We start from the raw sequence: 23416 nt of genomic DNA, 5'->3' as shown, positions 1-23416 counted from the left end.
TTCTGTGTCTCCCTCTCTCTCTGCCCCTCCCCCGTTCATGCTCTGTCTCTCTCTGTCCCAAAAATAAATAAAAACGTTGAAAAAAAAAATTAAAAAAAAAAAAAGAAGATTGGAAAGATGGTGGAGACATGAACATAATTGGCCTTATCTCTCCAGGCTGTTTTAGAAACTTACATCTCTACTTAGTGGAAACGTGTTTTATCAAAGTCATGATTAGCACTAATGCTTTAGGCAATTAACCTGGCCTTTCTCAGCATTCCCATCTGTAAAATGGGAATAATTACAGTATTTGTGCCGTGGGGTTACTGTGAGCCTCAGATGAGTTGTGTACAGGGCTCAGAACAGTGCCTTAACAAATTTTAGTTGTCATTAGGAATATTATCATTCCACACACCCAGTTGTAAATGTTTTTGACGTAAAGAGAAAAATTCAGATTTAGCCACCTGCCCATCTCCTTGATCTTTTTCTCAGTCCAGTAAACACCCACTACACTGGCTATAGAGGCTGTCCTGAGCTAAGACTCTCTGCAGCTGTAGAAAAATCCTAGAAAACAGTGGCTAGGAGTGCATGTAGGCCCCCATACCCCTACTTCCTAAATACTTGATAAAAACAGCACTTTGCTTTTCAAACCTGTAATGTGATTAACAAAATCATCACACCAGAAGTGCCATTCTTCTCACATATATATGGAATTCAGAAATTTTTACTTTAGGCTGTATATTTTCATTTAATCTGATGTTCTATACATGCACAAATCAGAGAAGGTACTTTTAAAAAGGCCCCAAAATTTAAGTTCATTGACCAAATCTTGAATGGGAAGGAAAGATCCATATCTCCTCGGATGTTACCTGTCATCTAAATACAGGGCCCATAGGAAGCTGTTTGCTAACATCCCCTCCCCACTTCCTCCACCAAGCCTCCCATTTCTGAGGGAGGTGTTTCAGACTTCCATCAAAGTAGCAACTTCTTAAATACAGAAATAGCATTTAGTTTTGTATTAACTTCAATCGGTTAATCAGCAAACCCTACTGGGTTCCTTGCTATCTAAACACGTTGATTAAAGCTTTACAAGTTTTCTAAAGCTGACTCACTTTTAACACGATATTTAAAGAAATGCTTTCAGGCTGATGTTTTCAAGAAGCAATCTCCCAATCCCCCAAGCTTTTTTTTTTCCCCCTTTAGAACTTTTTAAAATTTCCATTTGGAAAGTACCATTCGTCAGCGACATCTAGTGTCTGGAGTCTAAAAGGAATTTGGAACTACTAGATTGTTCTTACTTGTATCTCCTTCATTGACAGACCGTGTTCATTCAAATAATAAATTTATTGAGTATGCCAAGACCTGTTGTAATTCCTTCAAGTGCCTCATCTCACCTAAGATGCACAAAACATTTTATGTCGATACTAATCTGTGTGTGTGTGTGTGTGTGTGTGAATTAGAAAAGTAAGACATGGAGAAGTGAAGACACTTCCCCTTACTCACAAGCCATTGCACTTCATCCTCCTTTTTCCTGATCAGAATTAGGACTTCCGGAGGTGCCTGGGTGGCTCAGTCGGTTAAGCATCCGACTTGGCTCAGGTCATGATCTCACAGTTTGTGGGTTCAAGCCCAACGTCAGGCTCTGTGCTGACAGCTCAGAGCCTGGGGTATGCTTCAGAGTCTGTGTCTCCCTCTCTCTCTGACCCTCTTCCACTCACATTCTGTCTCTCCCTTTCTCTCAAAAATAAATAAATGTTAAAAACATTAAAAAAAAACAACAACCCAGAATCAGTACTTCCTTCAGGGACACTGCCCTTAACCTCAACTCTAAAAATATGCCAGAAAAGAGGGCTCAGATTTGGCCTTGATGATTCAGTTGTGAGAGGGTAGGACCAGAAATCCCAAAGGCTTCTCAAAAGCCTTTATCTTTTGAGAAAAGATAAAGAAAAAAATTACTTTTTTCTTATATGAGAAAGCAGTAACCTGATTTCTCTAGAATCCTAAAGCTAGAAAAATTCCACTCATGCTCTCATAACTTCTTTTTGAATAAAATATGTTTTTGAATTCCCCTCATTGTAGGAATGGCCTCTGAGGAGGGGAGGTGTGGGGGTGGCGGATGGTCGTATAGGGGATCTAAGGGATGAAAGCCAGACTGAGCAAGTCAGTAGATTGCCCAAAGCCAGAAGCGCAGTCTTCACCCAACAGAAAATGAAGATTGAAGAAAGAATACCAGTGGGTCTCCTAACCCCACCACAAGTCTCAACAAGAATGAGGCATGCTGAAGAGGACAGGATGGTAAAAATGACACAGAGATGTTTATAAGTAAGTCTCTGATAACAAAGCTTTTAACAAATAAGTCCTCGATATCTGCTGATAGATCTTAAGCATTGCTTGAAGACCTCAATCAAGTTCATCCCTTTTGCAAAGAAAGACAACAGTCACAGATGAGACTCAATGGCATTTGAAAACATAGGAAAGGATGACATATTTATAGAAGTGAAGAGCAACCCAGTATCAAAGCAGTCTTGACTTCAGGAAATTTACATGCAAACTTGCTTCCACCTCGGGCCACTTCCCCTGCTTTTGTGCTTAATAGAGGTAGACGGGGCGCCTGGGAGACTTAGTTAAGAGTCCAACTCTTGGTTTTGGCTGAGGTCACGATCTCATGGTTTGTGAGTTCAAGCCCCACATCGGGCTCTGTGCTGACAGTGCAGAGCCTGCTTGACATTCTCTCTCTCTTCCTCTCTCTCTGCACCTCCCCTGCTCACTGTCTCTGTCTCTTTCTGAAAAATAAATAAACTTCAAAAAAAAGAGGTAGGAAACACAGAGTAGGCACAAAAATGTTTACTATTAATGAATATTTCCTGAGCCTTCTCTCCCCTGGCAGGGGCACAAACAGAGCCCAGTGGAATCCGTATGGTGCCCAGAGGATTAAGCAATACCCTGAGCAGGTGTCAGAGATGCTCCCAGAGGGCATGGTGACTAGGAGATGCACCTGGGGGGAGGAGAGAAAAGAGAGGACAGAACACAATAGAAGAAAGGACACTATAAGCTAACCTGACTTATCCATGAACACCAATGAGACACTCCCTGGAAGAACTTAGAAGTAAAGGATAAGTGGGAGCCTTTGGAAGGGACTGGAATCTGGCACCAGCAGAGGAAGTAAAGAATGATAATGTGCTAGAGGCCGATGGTGTCTGGTCTGGCACTGGCCAGTCCACTCCCCGGAAGGCAAATCAGCTTTTCTTTTCCAACAACACCACCTGGTGGTTAACAGAAGGAATAACCCTCTGCTTTTTAACCCCCTCCTTTTTCACCCTTTAGGGAGATTATGCTCACATAAATTTTTCTTCCTAAAGTTTCTTTAATGCCTATTAAAATAGTCTTTATTCCTCTGCATTTTCTCCCTTTCAAACACCGTTCACTATGAGAACATCGTTCTCTTCATCATCCTCTCCTGTGCTGCTTTTCTCTTAGTGTGCGTCTCACTCAGCAGTGTTTTGGAAGATAACAGTGTCCAGGGCAAAGTGACGCCTGAGTTGGGAAATATGGCATCTATTAAATTGTGAGTAAGGGTCTTTGAGTCAATCAACTACTAGGCAGTAAATTAAAATTTTTTTTAATGTTTATTTATTTTTGAGACAGAGAGAGACAGAGCATGAACGGGGGAGGGTCAGAGAGAGGGAGACACAGAATCTGAAACAGGCTCCAGGCTCTGAGCGCTCAGCACAGAGCCCGATGCGGGGCTCAAACCCACGGACCGTGAGATCATGACTTGAGCCGAAGTCAGACGCCCAACCGACTGAGCCACCCAGGCGCCCCTAGACAGTAAATCTAAACCTTCAAACACCGCATGAAAACTTTTAGAAGACTTTCAAAGTACTAAAGCACTATCGAAAGAAGTTTTCTTAAGAAACAGTGCACACTGTATCTAGCACCAAAGCTGACATAGAATTCTAGACCCAATCTTCTATGGAAGCACAAAACTAATCCAGAAAATTAAAGATTATAGTGTGAATCTTTATGTTATCTTACTTCTTTTTCTTAGTGAGGTATAATTGACATAACATTGTGTAAATTTAAGGTGTGCAAGCGTTGATTTGATACATTTATATATTGCAATATGATTCCCACCTCAGGTTTGCTAGCACCTTCCTCACATTACATAATTATCATTCCTTTTTACTGTGGTAAGAACAGTTAAGGTCTAATTTTTTTAGCAACTTTGAAGTATATAATACAGTATTGTTGACTATAATCACTAAACTGTATTAGATTTCCAGAATTTATTCATCTTCTAGTTGCAAGTTTGTATCAGCTCTGTTATTTTAAATATGCATGAAAATATATTCATTTGTTCATTGAATAAATATTTATTGATGTCTAGCATGTGCCAATCACTATTTGGATGCCAGAAACACTAGCTAACAAAATAAAAACCCTGCTCTTAGGAAAATTACATTCTAGGAGGAAAGACAGACAGATAACATTAGAAATAAATAATATTATGTTAGGTTAAGTGCTACGAAAAAAAAAACAGTCAAGCAAAGTAAGGAGAAAGAGAGTGTGGTCAGGGAAAGTCTCTTTCAGGAGGTGACATTTGAATGAACGAGGGAGGATCTGTGGGAAGATCCAGGGAAGGGCATTCCAGGTGAAGAGAAGGTCAGATGTAAAAGCTTGAAAAGGTCTGTTGGTAAAGTGAGTGTGTCTGCACCAGAGGGCAGTGGGTGGGATAGTAGGAGAGAATGGGACAAAGGCAGCCAGCACAGGTTACACAAAGTCCTGTAAGCCACATGGCTTTTATCCTGAGTGAGAGGAAGCTCCTGAAGCATGGAGCTCAAGCAAATGAAGCACTTTGACCTACTTTTTCAAAGATGCACTCTGGCTGCTGTGTGAAGACTGTAGGAAGCAAGACTGGAGCCAGGAGACTAGTTGGGAGCCATAGTTTAAGCACAGAGTCCATAGGACTTGCTGACAGATTCACGTGGTTTAAGATAAAGAGAGGGGTGAGAGATGAATGTGTTTTAAGTAGCTGGTGGTGCCATTTACTGAGATGAGAGAACTGGGAGGAGGAGGTGTCGCAGGGAAGAAACTGGGATGGCGAGTGGAATCAAGGGACCTGTTTGGACATGTTAGTTGTGAGAGATCTATCAGGAATCCCATGGAGCTGTCTTCTAGGCAGTTGGATATATGAGTTAGAATTTCAGGGGGAAGGTTGTGGTTGGAGATGCAAATACAGGTATTATCAGAATACCTAAATGTTGGTTAAAATCATGGAACTAGAAAAAAAATCACCCAGAAAAGAGTGAAATAAAGAGAGAACAAACTAGAAAAAAAAAAAAAAACACCTGGAGAGGACAAAAGAAACAGGAGATTTGTCTCAGAAGTGAAGAGGGGACACCTGGGTGGCTCAGTCGGTTAAGTGGCCAACTTGAGCTCATGTCATGATCTCACGGTTCATGGGTTCAAGTCCCACGTGAGACCCTATGCTGACAGCTCAGAACCTAGAGGCTGCTTCGGATTCTGTTTCCCTCTTTCTGTGTCCCTCCCCTGCTCACGATCTGTCTCTCTCTGTCTCTCAAAAAATGAATAAAAAGGCTAAAAAAAAAAAAGTGAAGAGTTAAAAAAAAAGAAAAGAAAAAAAAGAAAAGTGAAGAGATAGAAATGTACATACACATACATATATGTATAGTTGTGGGTGTGTATTATAGGTGTGAGTGTGTGTATATATCTATATGTGTATGTACCTATGTGTAGGTGGGTGTATCCAGTGTATTTATGTCTAGTAAATAACTAAACTCATAATTGAGTACTTAGTATTTCTCTCTGATTCCATGCCAAGATTAAAGAAGAGTAAAGGAAGGTGACAGAGAAGAACTTATGACTTAGTTGAATATTCACATGTAAGCTAACCTAAATGAAGTTATTACAGAGCAATAGCATGTGATTAAATTTTGCCAAGCCATTTAAAAGATAGTATCTGACCTGGTTATAAGTTGACACATTTACAATAAACATTAATAAATTATAGAGACTAATTAGAGAATCAATCTGTTGTTGAACATCCACCATTAATAGATGTATTTGAGATAGTTCCTTTATTAAAAATATTTGAATGGAATATGCCCTCATAACATTCTCAATCTTACTGCTTTTTAACAAAGATGCATTTTCATTATATATGACAAGGAGTTTTTGCTTGGATAGGAATGAAGTGTATCCTCATAATAAAGAAAAAAAATAGAGCTCTCTGTTTCCTTTCTTCCTTAATATTGGTTAGAAAGCCAGATCTGGCTTTGTGTTTTCTTAATAGACTCCTTTAAGTAAAGGAATAATTGGAGCTCAGATTTCAAACTCCTGTGATGAGTGAGCAAACTCAGCTTCAAGTATGCCTCTGTGTAGCTGCAAAGCACAACAGTACCTTCCATTGTTCAAGGAAGGAGCACTTCAAGCTTGTGTTTGTCTAGGCTCCAATTTCTAAAGGGAAAAACACAGAAAGTATATCAACTACACAGCAAATAATAGGAGCAAACAGATGTGGGTTTAGGAATTGTTGTTTCATTACTTGATCTCAGGATGTCTGAGTGACACGTGAAGAAACCCAACACAGAATAGTCCCTATGCCCAGAGAAAAGGACACTGTTAGGTTAATGATATTCGAGAGACCCCTTGGGATCAGGGCTCCAGGAGTTTCATGGGTCTCCAAGATTTTCATTATATAACAACCCTGAAAATTGTCTTCAAAAGTTTTTATAACTGCAAGACCTCTACTTGGTCATGGATTTGTGATCAGTCTGACTCATCTTTATCACAGCCAATGCCTGCCATCTGTATCCCTGACTTTATTCTTTTGCTTTTCATCCCAGCTGGCTGAAAAAACACTGTATCTCCTTTATCAAAAGATAAGTTTCCCTAAAAGAAAATTCCCATGAAAATAAACAAGATGAAACAAAGAAACAGACTATGTTATTATTATTTTTTAAGATTACGCAAGGTGACCCTTTTTTATTTTTAACTCTATCCTTTAACAACTCTATGGGTAAAAGGAACACAGCAAACATCACATGTATTACTGACATCCTTCTGTATTCCCCTCTCCTCATACGCATACATTGTACCTACTGCCTTCGGTGTGCACACATTATTTACTCTTTACAGTATCTCATGAATCCACAGCATCCCATTTTCCGTGAGCCTGTGGCCTCCCTCTAGGTCGTGTAACATAAAGCTGGCTGAGCTATTCACCTCTGCACCGGCATTTGGCTGGAAGTGAAGTCAACACTGTTGACTGTACCCATCCTTCCTTTCCTCTTCAAGGTTTCCTCTACAAAGGTGGGATCTCCAAGCCAACTGGTGTGAAGAGTTTATACACTCAGCAGAAAAGGCATTATTTTAGGTATGCTGTCTCATTTTCTTTGTATTCTTTTTTATCCATTCTGCAAGTAATTTAAATAATTCCATTATCAATCCTTGGGGAGATTTAGAGACTTTCCCAATAAAAACTTGAGAATAAGAAAAGTAAGTTTAAAATTCTATACATCAGATAAATAGCTCTAAGAACTGGGCTTTATAATCTGTACATTATTGGATAAGAACAGACATTTAAAGACTATCCTTAAACGGTAAATGTCCCTCAGATCTGAAACTCTTACTTAGTGAATGTTGACATGTTAAAAGAAAGGATGTGCTAACTAGGGAAGAGGTTGATTTGTCACAAAACAATAGAAAATGAAAACCATAGAGGTACATAATAATAGAGTTTATCCAAATATGATCCAATGTTGAGAAAACATTAACCAACAGATCAAGTATTTTAGTTCTTCTGGCAAAATTATCCATATTTTGGAAATAATGCTGGGAGTACAGCCAACAAAATTCTATTATTATGGTCTCACTTTGAAAATCACCCCTTCTAGTGAGCTGGATATTTTAAATTATTCCAGGTCTACTGATGTAAAACATTTACTTCTTCTATTTGTCTTCTTTGTCCTGAATTCCATACTCACTGAGAAAACTTCTGATTTGGTTTCCTATGCACGGTTACCTTCCTAGTGGAACTCAGTAAATATTCTTTGAATGCATGGTCATGCTGATCTGAGCATTCCAGATGATATCAGATGCATGCTACTATTTATAAATTAATAACTTGACTTTTGTGTTTTCTGTATCAAACTTGTGGCCTCACTTATGAGTCTGCATTTAAAAAAGGAATTCATTGCAGTGACAAAGTAAGCTTCTAACCTTGCAGAGATGAGGACTTGGCTCTATACCTGGAGAACTTATTAAGGTATATCAACTTAGGACACTCCTTAGGAAGGAGCCATCTGGCCACACCCTTCTGCACTGACCTAGCAAGAAAGCCGAATTGTAACTAATCTGCCAAGATAGATTATTGCTCTTTTTCCCAGAGAAGAAGCAAGAACTGGAAGGCCAGTAACTCTCTAAGGTAGGAGAGGAGGGATCAAGGGAAAGGGAAGGTCGATAAAAGTAAAAGATGAGACTGGGAAAGGATATGGCAAAGAAACCTGGAGTTCATGGTCAGAACCATTCTGTAATACACAATAAGAAGACAAAAGACTGGGAAGAAATTTTTTAAAACTGAGTGCTTAGAGCAGGAGAAGTGGCAATCTGCTAAGAGCAAAAGGGGGTGAGAAATTTCTGTTGGCACAAACCAGGGAACTACAGGCCAGGACTTCAGAGCATCTACAACAAGTAGTTTGGACTTGAATTCAAGGAGTTACCCCAAACTGAGAGGAAATTATATTGTTCCTTTGGCACCTAAATAGGAATTAGTGCAAATTGCTTGACCTTAGATTTGATGTTGCAAAGTGAATAGTAAATCTAGAAGGACCTGAACTAGAGTGGTTAATCCTATGCAAATAATGTGAGACTATGTGACCAGAATTTACCTTCTTACATCTGGGTAATATGGATGCATGTCCGCATCTAGTTCTATTACAGTATTAATAGAACGTAATTACTGTTCACTAGACCTGATCACAACTTATTTATTTATTTATTTATTTATTTATTTATTTAAAAAAAATGTTTTTTTTCTATCACAACTCTTTGATAGCAGATCTCTGCTGAGAAGAATGAAGGGTGGGACACTGAATCATGACAGGGTCCGCGGGAAACACTCTTAGTCCTTTTGGTCTCAGAACCCTTTACTCTTGAAAGTTACTGAAGGATTTGGAAACAAAAGCTAGGAAGGGAAGCGTCACAGGCAGCACCTGCTCTCCTTCCGAGTCACAGACCTCTGCTGAGACGGGGCAGCGTAGAGCCAGTGAGCTGCCCTGGGGAAGCAGGCAAAGAAAGGGGAAACAGAGGAAAGAAATGATTATTTCAAGGAGGGAGGAGCCAAGATGGCGGAACAGCATGGAAGTTTTCTGTGTCTCGCATCCATAAAATACAGCCAGACCAACACTAAACCATCCTACACACCTAGAAAACTGATTGGAGGATTAACACAACAATCTGCACAGGTTGAACCACAGAATTCAGCAGGTATGCGCGCGGAGAGGTGAATTTGGGCAGCCAGAAGCCGCAAAAGGTAGGGAAACACTTTTGCGGGTGGAGAGAGGACGGAGACTGGGGAGGGAGGGAGAATACGGGAAAAGCACCCCTCCCCAAAAGCAGCTGGAGAGAAAGTGAAAAATTGGAAACAGCCGCAGGGACTAAACTAAAAAGGGAGAAAGGAGAAAGGAAAGGGTTTAAATTCCATTAAGACTAAACAAGGGGAGCACAAAGGCTGCAACTCCACAGCTCGATACCTGTCGGTGCTCTGGTGGGAAGGGTGAATCCCCCAGGAGCAGAGTGGGGTCTGGGAGGTTCTTGGGCCTCACGGGGAAAAGCGGTTCCACTCACTCCTGGAAGGACATTTGGTAGAGACTGTTGAAGCCACCTGGTCCCAGCCCAAAAGGCGGCCACATTCGCTGGTGCTGGAACAAGGTCCTTTAAGGGTGAAGCCTGGTGCCGGATGTGTGTTGTGATTTCAATAATCCCTGAAACGCAGCTATGACACTGTCTCTGGGGCGGGCTAGCACCTGGCCGCAGTCTTGGGGCACCGGCAGCAGTGCGGTCCAGCAAGCGTTCCTGGGTGCAGCCGACATTCAGCCATTGCTCATTCGGTCATTGCTCTGTGAGACCCACTCGCAGAGGCGAGGAACCGGTCAAAGCCGCAGTCCTTCAGAAGTAAGGGGCCAGGGAAAACAGCCACATCTCAGACAAAATTCGGGAGAGGGCTACTGCCTGGGGCCTGGTCACAGAGATGAGAAAGCAGGGAGTGGACAAAAGCTGAAGGTGGACAGGTGCGCAATTGCTGATGTGGGAGAACAGACTGGGTAGCTGGCTGGCGCCATTCACACCAACCCCGCACATGCGCATACGCACCTACAAGCCCCGCAACAATCCGCCCCAATAGGCTAGCAGCGCCATCTAGTGGAGAGCGGAGCTGTTACACTGAGCCCTGCCCAACTGGGCCAACTTCGCTCTTCAAGAACACAAGTCTCACTGCCCGCTTAATTTATGGACTATAAAGAGCTACATAGACTGACTTCTAGGGGAAAACGAAGCAATTTCAGTCCTACTTCAATCTGTTAGCAGGTTCATTAATTCAATTTTCTTTCTTTTTTGTTCTTTTTTCTTTTTTATAATTCTTTTCTTTTTCTTAAATACAGAAAGAGAAAAAATTCATTTTTATTTTCCATTTTATTAAAAATATTTTTCTTTAATTTTTATTAATATATTTTTTAATTTGTGTAAATTTTTTCAAATCCTATTTCACTTCCATCATTTTATTTTAGTCTACGTAAGTGTATTCACCTTTTCAAATTTTCAAACAATCGCCTTTTTTCTTTTTCATTTCTTTTCTTTTTCTTGAATGCAGGAAGAGAAAAACTTCATTTTTACCTTCAATTTCCCTTAAAAATATTTTTATTTAATTTTTTCACTATATGTTTTGCTTTTATGTAAATTTTTTCAAATTCTATTTTACTTCCATCATTTTATTTTAGTCTACTACAGTGTGTTCACTTTTTCAAATTTTCAAATGATTTCCTTTATTCCTTTTCTTTTTTCTTTTTTCTCTTTTTTCTCTTTTTCATTTCTTTTCTTTTTCTTGAACACAGAAAAAGAAAAAATTCATTTTTATTTTTAATTTTTAATAAAAATATTTTTCTTTAATTTTTTCTACTATATTCTTTACTTCTGTGAATATTTTTTCAAATTCTATTTTACCTCCATCATCTCATTTTAGTCTACTTCAGTGTATTCATTTTTTCAAATTCTCAAGCGATTTCCTTTTTTTTTTCCTTCCCCCTTCCCCCCCTTTTTTTTTTCTCTAATCTGTCAAACCACTTTCAACACCCAGACCAAAACACACCTAGGATCTAGCATCATCTATCCGATTTGTGTTTACGTGTGTGTGTGTGTGTGTGTTTAACTTTTAATTTTAATATTTTTTTAATTGTAATTTTTTTTAATTTCAATTTTTCTACAACATTAATTCCTGTTCTCCCTTCAAAATGACAAAATGAAGGAATTCACCCCAAAAGAAGGAGCACGAAGAAATGACAGCCAGGGATTTAACCAACACAGATACAAGCAAGATGTCTGAACCAGAATTTAGAATCACGATAATAAGAATACTAGCTGGAGTCAAAAATAGATTAGAATCCCTTTCTGCAGAGATAAAAGAAGTAAAAAATAGCCAGAATGAAATTAAAAATGCTATAATTGAGCTACAATCATGGATGGATGGAGCGGCGGCAAGGATGGACGAGGCAGAACAGAGAATTAGCAATATAGAGGACAAACTTACAGAGAATAATGAAGCAGAAAAAAAGAGGGAGATTAAGGCAAAAGAGCACAATTTAAGAATTAGAGAAATCAGTGACTCATTAAAAAGGAACAACATCAGAATCTTAGGGGTCCCAAAAGAGGAAAAGAGAGAAATAGAGGTAGAAGGGTTATGTGAGCAAATCATAGTGGAAAACTTTCTTAACCTGGGGAAAGACCCAGACATCAAAATCCAGGAAGCACAGAAGACCCCCATTAAATTCAACAAAAACCGACCATCAACAAGGCATTTCATAGTCAAATTCACAAAATACTCAGGCAAGGAGACAATCATGAAAGCAGCAAGGGAAAAAAAGTCCCTAACATACAAGGGAAGACAGATCAGGTTTGCAACAGACCTATCCACAGAAACTTGGCAGGCCAGAAGGGAGTGGCAGGATATATTCAGTGTGCTGAATCAGAAAAATATGCATCCAAGAATTATTTGTCCAGCAAGGCTGTCATTCAAAATAGAAGGAGAGATAAAAAGTTTCCCAAACTAAAATTAAAGGAGTTTGTGACCACTAAACCAGCCCTGCAAGAAATTTTAAGGGGGACTCTCTGAGGGGAGAAAAGATGAAAAATATATATATATATATATATATTTAATATAAATAAATAAATATATTAAATATATATATATATATATATATACACATATATCAAAAGCAAAAAAGATTAGAAAGGACCAGAGAACACCACCAGAAACTCCAACTCTACAAGCATCATAATGGCAATAAATTCATATCTTTCAGTACTCACTCTAAACGTCAGTGGACTCAATGCTCCAATCAAAAGACATAGGGTAATGGAATGGATAAAAAAACAAGATCCATCTATATGCTGTTTACAAGAGACCCACTTTAGACCTAAAGACACCTTCAGATTGAAAATAAGGGGATGGAGAACCATCTATCATGCTAATGGTCAACAAAAGAAAGCGGAGTAGCCATACTTATATCAGACAATCTACACTTTAAAATAAAGACTGTGTCAAGAGATGCAGAAGGGCATTATATCATAATCAAGGGGTCTATCCACCAAGAAGACCTAACAATTATAAACATTATGCACCAAACGTGAGAGCACCCAAATATATACATCAATTAATCACAAACATAAAGAAACTCATCAGTAGTAATACCATAATAGTAGAAGACTTCAACACCCCACTCACAGCAATGGACAGATCATCTAATCAAAAAATCATCAAGGAAACAATGGCTTTGAATGACACACTGGACCAGATGGACTTAACAGATACATTCAGAACATTTCATCCTAAAGCAGCACAATATACATTCTTCTCCAGTGCACATGGAACGTTCTCCAGAACAGACCATATACTGGGACACAAATCAGCCCTAAGTAAGTACAAAAAGATCGAGATCATACCGTGCATATTTTCAGACCACAATTCTATGAAACTCGAAATCAACCACAAGAAAAAATTTGGAAAGGAAACAAATACTTGGAGACTGAAGAACATCCTACTAAAGAATGAATGGGCCAACCAAGCAGTTAAAGAGGAAATTAAAAAGTATATGGAAATCAATGAAAAAGATAACACCACAACCCAAAACCTCTGGGATGCAGAAAAGGTGGTCATAAGAGGAAAGGATATAACAATCCAGGCCTTCCTAAAGAAGGAAGAAAGATCTCAGATACACAGCCTAACCTTATGCCTCAAGGAGCTGGAAAAAGAACAGCAAATAAAACCCAAAACCTAGAAGACAGGAAATAATAAAGATTAGAGCAGAAATCAATGCTATCAAAACCAAAAAAAAAAACAAAAAAAAAAAACAAAAAAAACAAAACCAGCAGAACAGATCGATGAAACCAGAAGCTGGCTCTTTGAAAGAATTAACAAAATTGATAAACCACTAGCCAGTTTGATCAAAAAGAAAAAGGAAAGGACCCAAATAAATAAAATCAAGAATGAAAGAGGAGAGATCACAACCAACACAACAGAAATAAAAACAATAATAAGAGAATATTATGAGCAATTATATGCCAATAAAATGGGTACTCTGGAAGAAATGGACATATTCCTAGAAACATATACACTACCAAAACTGAAACAGGAAGAAATAGAAAATTTGAACAGACCCATAACCAGTAAGGAAATCGAATTAGTAATCAAAAATCTGCCAAAAAACAAGAGTCCAGAGCCAGATGGCTTTCCAGGGGAATTCTACCAAACATTTAAGGAAGAGTTAACACCTATTCTCTTGAAACCTATTCTCTTGTTTCTCTTGAAACACCTATTCTCTGTTCCAAAAAATAGAAATGGAAGGAAAACTTCCAAATTCTTTCTATGAAGCCAGCATTACCTTGATTCCAAAAGCAGACAGAGACCCCACTAAAAAGAATTATAGACCAATTTCCCTGATGAACATGGATGCAAAAATCCTTAACAAGATATTAGCCAACCAGATCCAACAATACATTAAAAAAATTATTCACCACAACCAAGCGGGATTTATACCTGGGATACAGGGCTGGTTCGATATCCGCAAAACAATTAACGTGATTCATCACATCAATAAAAGAAAGGACAAGAACCATATGATCCTCTCAATAGATGCAGAGAAAGCATTTGACAAAATACAGCATCCTTTCTTGATAAAAACCCTCAAGAAAGTAGGGATAGAAGGAGCATACCTCGAGATCATAAAAGTCATATATGAATGACCCAATGCGAATATCATCCTCAATGGGGAAACACTGAGAGCTTTCCCCCTAAGGTCAGGAACAAGACAGGGATGTCTACTCTCACAACTGTTATTCAACATAGTATTGGAAGTCTTAGCCCCTACAATCAGACAACACAAAGAAATAAAAGGCATCCAAATTGGCCAGGAGGAGGTCAAACTTTCACTCTTCGGAGATGACATGATACTCTATGTGGAAAACCCAAAAGATTCCACCAAAACACTACTAGAGTTGATTCATGAATTCAGCAAAGTTGCAGGATATAAAATCAATACACAGAAATTGGTTGCATTCCTATACACCAACAATGAAGCAACAGAAGGAGAAATCAAGGAATTGATCCCAGTTACAGTTGCACCAAAAACCGTAAAATACCTAGGAATAAATCTAACCAAAGAGGTGAAAATTCTATAAGCTGAAAACTATATAAAGCTTATGAAAGAAAAGGAAGAAGACACAAATAAATGGAAAAAGATTCCATGCTCCTGGATAGGAAGAAGAAATACTGTTAAAATGTCAATACTACCCAAAGCAATCTACATATTCAATGCAATCCCTATCACAGTAACACCATCATTCTTCACAGAGCTAGAACAAATAATCCTAAAATTTGTATGGAACAAGAAAAGACCCCAAATAGCCAAAGCAATCTTGAAAAAGAAAACCAAAGCAGAAGGCATCACAATCCCAGACTTCAAGCTATACTACAAAGCTGTAATCATCAAGACAGTATGGTTCTGGCACAAGAACAGACGCTCAGATCAATGGAACAGAATAGAGAACCCAGAAATGGACCCACAAACGTACAGCCAACTAATCTTTGACAAAGCAGGAAAGAATATCCAATGGAATAAAGACAGTCTCTTCAGCAAGTGGTGCTGGGGAAAAATGGACAGTGACATGCAGAAGAATGAACCTGGACCACTTTCTTACACCATACACAAAAATAAACTCAAAATGGATGAAAGACCTCAATATAAGACAGGAAGCCATAAAAATCCTCGAGGAGAAAGCAGGCAAAAACCTCTTTGATCTTGGCCACAGCAACTTCTTACTCAACACATCTCTGGAGGCAAGGGAAGCAAAAGCAAGAATGAACTACTGGGACCTCATCAAAATAAAAAGCTTCTGCACAGTGAAGGAAACAATCAGCAAAACTAAAAGGCAACCGACCGAATGGGAGAAGATATTTGCAAATGACATATCAGATAAAGGGTTAGTATCCAAAATCTATAAAGAATTTATCAAACTCAACACCCAAAAAATAAGTAATCCAGTGAAGAAATGGGCAAAAGACATGAATAGACACTTCTCTAAAGAAGACATCCAGATGGCCAACCAACACGTGAAAAAATGTTCAACATCACTCATCATCAGGAAAATACAAATCAAAACCACAATGAGATACCACCTTACACCTGTCAGAATGGCTAACATAAACAACTCAGGCAACAACAGATGTTGGTGAGGATGCAGAGAAAGAGGATCTCTTTTGCACTGTTGGTGGGAATGCAAGCTGGTGCAGCCACTCTGGAAAACAGTATGGAAGCTCCTCAAAAAACTAAAAATAGAACTACCCTATGACCCAGCAGTTGCACTACTAGACATTTATCCACGGGATACAGGTGTGCTGTTTTGAAGGGACACATGCAACCCCATGTTTATAGCAGCACTTTCAACAATAGCCAAAGTATGAAAAGAGCCCAAATGTCCATCGATGGATGAATGGATAAAGAAAATGAGGTACACGTAAACAATGGAGTATTACTTGGCAATCAAAAAGAATGAAATCTTGCCATTTGCAACGACGTGGATGGAACTGGAGGGTATTAAGCTAAGTGAAATTAGTCAGTCAGAGAAAGACAAAAATCCTATGACTTCACTCATATGAGGACTTTAAGAGACAAAACAGATGCACATAAGGGAAAGGAAGGAAAAATAATATGAAAACAGGGAGGGGGACAAAACAGAAGAGACTCATAAATATGGAGAACAAACTGAGGGTTACAGGAGGGGTTGTGGGAGGGGGGATGGGCTAAATGGGTAAGGGGCACTAAGGAATCTACTCCTGAAATCATTGTTGCACTATATGCTAATTTGGATGTAAATTTTAAAAAATAAAAAAAAAAAAAATAGAAACAAACAAGAAAAGTTACTGAAGACCCCAAAGAGCTTTTGTTAATGTGGGTTATATCTACTGTTATTCACTGTACTAGAAATTACAACTGAGAAAATATTAAGTATTTATGTATCAGTTCATCTAAAGATAATGGACTTAATATAGTAAATAAGTGAACATGACAAATTTTATGAAAATAATATTTTATAAAACAAAAAATGTAGTAAGTGGCACTTACATTTTTGTAAATCTCTAATATCTGGCTAACTAGAAGACAAGTTGATTCTTATGTCTGTTTCTACATTTAATCTGTCATGTTAGGCTCTTTTGTTTGAACTGCTTGTAGGAAATCCAGCTTCACACAGACACATAGCTAGAAAATAGAGGAGTACATTAGTAGCCTTTTTGGATAATTGTGTATATTCTTCTTTAGTAACACACCAAAACTTAACAATTGGCGTTTTCTTAAAAGTTACATATAAATAAACTCTATGAATAAACTTTTCATACTTTGTTGCACTAAAATTTATTGGTCTATCTTGCATTGTGAATAGATATTTTATCTGTGCATGCATTTGTAACATCACGCACCTTTTGTTTAGAAAGTATTGCTTCACTGAGTTATGCATATCTTCAAAATGTTGGCACAATTCATTAGATGATATCACAAAAATCACATTTAAAAAAATTACCACTGGTCTCATCAAAAATGTCTTTAAGCATTGAGAATCTGGCATGCTCGCCTAGGCAGATGTAAGTTTTCCAAAATCCTAATTTTCTCTTTAGAGTTCTAATTTTATCTTTGCCAACAAACGCTTTTAGTTGTTTTTCTTGAAATGAAAAGCTCACTTTGCTCATTTCCAGGAAAATATTTGCCGATTACCCAAGTCTGACTCTCCAGTTTGTCGGTTGCTCTTTTATGTAAAAATGATGCTCAATGAAAAAAGTGCAGGACACTTGGCTGGCTCGCTTGGTGAGTGTGATTCTTGATCTCAGGGTTGTGAGTTCAAGCCCCACATGGAGTGCAGGGTTTACTTAAAAAAAAAAAAAGAAAAGAAAAGAAAAAGTGTCTAGTTCAGTTTGCAACTCAAATCATTGCATAATGCTTTCCCTAAAGAAAAATACCATACTTCTATATGCAGGTGAAGTTCTGGCAAATTTCCCATTATGTCACACCAAGTTAAACGAATGTGTACTTGGGAGTTGAGATTAATAGTTAAGCTCAAACTAATTTTCAATAATATGAATCCAATTAACCTTAACAACAAGGACTTTCTTAAGAGAAATTGGCATTTTAAAACGATGCATGCAAGAAAAAAATGACTATTAACACCATTTATTGCCACAGCCTTGATTTATGCTAAGAAATCAGCAATTTTATCCATCATCACTTTACACCATCAGTGCAAATACCAAAGCAGTTGAAAAAGGCAAATAATACCTTTGACTTCACTGACCCCCTACAAGTATCTCTGGGGCCCCAGATATCTGCAAACCACTTTGAGCAAAGCTGGTCCATGGCATAGGTTGTGGAAGAAAATTTCATAGTTGTCCAGATGATGGCAGCAGAAGGTTTTAGTCAGAGGTTTTAGGAGGACCTTGGCCCTAACAAGGAAGGGCTTCCAGTGGTTGGAGACCATCCTAGGGAAAGGGTGTGTGCATTTAATCACAAAGAAACAACTACAATCTAAACCTCCACCCTCATTTATCTTGAATTAATTTCACAATTGATTAACATTTCCCTAAGGGAAGAAATTGCTTGAGATTTTAGGTCAGTAACCTGTGGACACTTGTTATTTCATTGAAGAAGAGTGGATTTCAAAACGTACTAATTTTACACGTAATCAGAGCATTTATTACTCATTCATGTGTTCATTTGTTAATGCTTTCCAAAAATACTTCCTAAAGCCACCTGTAAAGACAAAAGCACTGAGAATAGTAGGCATGATCAATCACTAGACCAATCCATAGAAGACTAAGAGAGATGCGGATGAAAGCTAACAGAGACCTCTCTGCCTCCTTGGAACAAGAGAGAAGCCAGAGAGAGACAGACCACAGTGATCAGAAACCAACATCAACATATGAGCCTGCATGGAACACCAACTGAATTGCATCAACAAATAGCCCTTTTCTGCTGACATTACCAGGTTTGCCGATTCCAGTTTAGGTACCCATCCTTCCTCATCCCTGTGAAAAAGTATTGACTTAACATTGTATCAAAGCAATGGCAGAAAAACAAAAAACAAAAAACAAAAAACACCTTTTAAAAATCTTGTGCCCCAGGGGCTGCTGGGTGGTTCAGCCGGTTGAACATCCAACTTTGTCTCGGGTCATTATCTCATGGTTTGTGGGTTTGAGCTCCACATCTGGCTCTGTGCTGACAGTTCAGAGCCTGGAACCTGATTCAGATTCTGTGTCTCCCTCTCTCTCTGTCCCTCCTCTGCTCATGCTGTTCTCTATCTCAAAAAAATAAACATTAAAAAAAAAAATCTTGTGCCCTTACTGAAATGCTGACCTTACTGAAATGCTTTTGGCTTGAGAAACTTCATTCTCTTTTAGGTGGCTGATGGTGAGTTCTGGAAGGTATCAATTAGCTCATGAGTTTTATTCTCTTCAGACCACTCTTCAGCCACTCTTTCAGTTACAGAGTAGACATTTATTGCTTTTGTCACCCAGGAACCTTTCTCCCTTCCTCAGGTACTAGCCCCCAGTTTCCTTTTGCGGTAGCCAGCCCTCCTCTGTTCTTAGTCTGTGCAGCTTGGGAAGGCTGGTTCCACCTGCTTCTCCAAGCGGATGTTCTATCTGCCGGCCATGATGATAAGGATGGGCATGTGACTCAACTGAGGCAAATGAGTGAAAGACAGACATTTTTTGAAGTTTTTGAAGAAAGAAACTCTCCTTTACCATTGGTGTGGCTTACAGGAGGTGGTTTAGGTATAGAGGTGCAGGCTTCTACCCTTCCATTATGAAGGGAGAGTCTGACTGATAACAAAACCCACAGAGGTGGAGACAGCCAAGAAGTAGGAACATTGAGGACTGATTGTAGCCTGTGGCTTCACATTATTGCTTTATCCGCATGGTGTTAGAGTTCCTATTGTTCTCAAGCAAAAGAGTCCTCACTGATCCATTTCCCTACCCCCTAGCACCAAACACAAATCTACATTAGAGAACCAGAAAATCCAATTTTCAAAATATCACACTTGCAAATTTTTGTGCCTCTATTAATTTATCTGGAATTAATTTCTGCATCTTTTTCATGTTTCCTTAGCACTCTATAGATAGCTGAAATTAAACTACTTAATAACATTTCATATGTTGCAATTTATTTTTATATTTGTCTTAGATTTTGAGCTAAGAAAAGCAACCATATCTTAATCATCTTTATATCTCTAGTACCTAACATAACATTTAGCACATATCAGATGTCTGACAAACTGTGCTCAAATTAAATTTCCAGGATGGGAGTGTTTAGCAAAGTTCTTCCATCTTTGGAGACTTCCAGCCCAATATCACAGTCATTTGATGAGCTTAATAGAGATCCCGGTCCTTGGTCCCTGGCTGGTTTTAAGTCTGTTTCTCCTCGGATCCATTTCTGGATCTTTCCACTGATCTTCTCTGTATGACAGAAGGGATGATTGCTCATATTTCCACATTATCTGGCATCTGACTATGTTAGGACAGAATAAAAGGAGAACCCAGAGTATGTCTCCCCCTCTCTCTATCTCAAACCAGGTTTCACATAGTGGCTGACTCCAAAAACTAACCAGATCCTGCTCATCAAGTCTACTCTAGTTTCAACTTCATCTGGGTGGCCATGGTGCCTGGGCTCCAGGAATATTGCCTCCTTTAAGGAAGGTGATCTCTAGGTTGCCTCACTGTTCTGTTTAGTTTTTCAACATCTTTTCTCACTTGTATAATCAAATCCAAGCATTGGTTCCTCTGATCTCATTGAGACACAAACCCAGAGTTTTTGCAACTCTAACTTGAGCATAGCTAAGATCAACTGACCAGTCCCTCGACTTAGAGGAGCTTGTATTGAAAACAGATTCATTAGGAAAGTTTAAAATTTTTTAATGTTTATTTATTTATTTTGAGAGAGAGAGAGAGAAAGAGAGAGAGCATGAGCAGGGAAGAGGCAGAGAGAGAAGGAGAGAATCCCAAGAAGGCTCCACACCCAGCACAGAGCCCGACATGGGGCTTTATCCTATGAACCCTGAGATCATTGACCTGAGCCAAAATCAAGGGTCAGATGCTCAACCTACTCAGTCTCCAAGGCACCCCTAATTAAGGAAGTGAAAGTACCCACTTTCTTTCACCAGGTGATTTACACTGGTAGGAATGTTGAAGACCTTCAGGCAAGAAGACTTTCCTTCGCCCATAACAGGAGGTAGGGGATCTCTGCTCATTATTAATTCCTCTTTAGGAAGGTACAGGTGAGTTTCTAGCCACAACAGAAAAATCTCCAAGTAATTCAATTCGATAAACATTTTTAAGTCAAAGTTTAACTCACATAAAATTTACTCAGTCAAGTTAATAAAATACCCAAATTTCTGAGTTAGTGTATGGCAGCATAAATTTAATTTTTGTTACAAAAATTCAACATTTGATGTTTCCACTATTAAGCTATGCTGCAAAAAGAGCAAACACATCGAATCTTAATTCAACAGGGTCACGTTGCATAAACTTCTTGTAAACTTCTGAGGCATCTTCTAACAAAGCCTCATCACTAGTTCCTCCACAGTTAATTGGAAATTGTTTCTGTTCATCTATTTCGTAGATATGCCCATCTATGTGAACTAATGCAATAAAGCACGAACTAATACATTCTGTTCATTGCTATACATCAGTCCTTGGTGTGAGGTGTCAGGGTACAGGTAAGAATGAGACATGTAGGCAACATTGTGACATGGTTCAAATTCACCTTGATTATGTGAACACTCAGATCATTGGCTCTCTGGTACCATGTTCACATTCCTTCCATCAAAGACATTATTCCCACCAAAACCCACCATGCAAAGATCAGTCACCTTGAAGTAGAAATGACTGGTGGCAACTTAAACAATTATCCACTGAGAGGAGTTTGCATTTCAATGGGTATTGAAATCTTAATATAAAAAAATTAATCTTCTTCAGAATTTGAAACAGGAGCAAGTTGGGGTAGTTATTCATGGGCCAGGATGGCTTCCCACCCTCCATAATGAGACCACTATTCCTTGGCCTACATTTTCTGCAGTCCCACTCCAAAGGTATTAAAAAAGGCTTTTACAAAATATTCTACTCCATTGTCACTTATGATGAAATGTGTATAGGTAAAGCTACATTTTCAATAACCTTGTGTTAGAAATAAAGGACTTCCCTATGAACAGCCCATTTGAAATACCCATGGAGTATTATGAAATACCCATAGTGAGTATTTCAAAATGTGCTCTTGCTCTTCTCCCTTCCCTTCCTTTCCCTTCCCTTTCGGGGTCCAGGCAGCCCAGCACAGGACATCACAGCCCAAGCTGAGTGAGAAGGGCATCCATGCAATGTGGGCATGAGAGGCTGCAGGTGGTGATGGAATACAGTTACATACAGAAGAATTGATCAAATAAATAAATGTGTTGAGGATAATGGAAGCCTGGTTTCTTACTTTTGGAAAAGAGAATTACAAATACAGAAATGGAGAACGAGAATGAAACTTGCAGTTGGACAGAAATTGGACATATGAGTGTGAAATCATGTTTCCTAACACAGATAAATATAGAAATATCAGTGTTGAAGCTGTATATACACATGATGTATGTGTGCATGTATGAACATGTGTGTGTACACATTCCCAACTTCTGTCCATGGAGAGGACCTAGAAGTAGTGACATTCCAATAGCAGTGAGATCATCTAGTACCCAGACTGGTTTTCTCAATACTAGCAGGGTCCCTTTGGAGAAATGGTAGATCCTAGGACTAGGAAAGGGAAAGAATGAGATGAGCCAGGCATGTCAAACTGCTGTCAGAAAGTAAGCAAACAGGGACATGTCAAAAGGACACAGAAGTCATCTTGAAGGTGCTCCCACTGGGCAAATCAAGAAAAATTTGGGGGCACCTGGGTGGCTCAGTCAGTCGGGCGTCTGACTTCAGCTCAGGTCACGATCTCACAGTCTGTGAATTGGAGCCCCACGTCAGGCTCTGTGCTGACAGCTCAGAGCCTGGAGCCTGCTTCAGATTCTGTGTCTCCCTCTCTCTCTGCCCCTCCCCTGCTCATGTTCTGTCTCCCTCTCTCTCTCAAAAATAAATATGAAATTGGGAATGCAAACTGGTGCAGCCACTCTGGAAAACAGTATGGAAGCTCCTCAAAAAACTAAAAATAGAACTACCCTATGACCCAGCAGTTGCACTACTAGGCATTTATCTACGGGATACAGGTGTGCTATTTCGAAGGGACACATGCACCCCTGTGTTTATAGCAGCAGTATCAACAATAGCCAAAGTATGGAGAGAGCCCAAATGTCCAACGATGGATGAATGGATGAAGAAAATGAGGTACACACATACAATGGAGTATTACTTGGCAATCAAAAAGAATGAAATCTTGCCATTAACAACTACATGGATGGAACTGGAGGGTATTATGCTAAGTGAAATTAGTCAGAGAAAGACAAAAATCCTATGACTTCACTCATATGAGGGCTTTAAGAGACAAAACAGATGCACATAAGGGAAGGGAAAGAAAAATAATATAAAAACAGGGAGGGGGATGAAAGAGAAGAGACTCATAAATATGGAAAA

At 39.0% G+C, this 23416-nt stretch overlaps 1 long non-coding RNA gene across 1 annotated transcript; it reads right to left on the bottom strand.

Annotated features, from left to right (window-relative positions):
* Positions 1 to 6109: 6109 nt before the first annotated feature.
* LOC124507442 (uncharacterized) lies at positions 6110 to 17678 on the bottom strand. The gene is made up of 3 exons (XR_006961028.1): positions 16890 to 17678; positions 7225 to 7415; positions 6110 to 6456 (listed from the first exon to the last, which is right to left on the bottom strand). It is a non-coding gene; the product is annotated as an uncharacterized LOC124507442 (long non-coding RNA).
* Between the last annotated feature and the right edge of the window lie 5738 nt (positions 17679 to 23416).

The sequence above is a fragment of the Lynx rufus genome, unplaced genomic scaffold (assembly GCF_022079265.1).
Source record: "Lynx rufus isolate CCGP_SWC_20201006 ecotype Redwood Valley unplaced genomic scaffold, mLynRuf1.p SCAF_12, whole genome shotgun sequence".
Taxonomy (NCBI): domain Eukaryota; kingdom Metazoa; phylum Chordata; class Mammalia; order Carnivora; family Felidae; genus Lynx; species Lynx rufus.
Note: the sequence above shows the minus strand (reverse complement) of the source record. Positions and strands in the feature narration are given on the sequence as shown.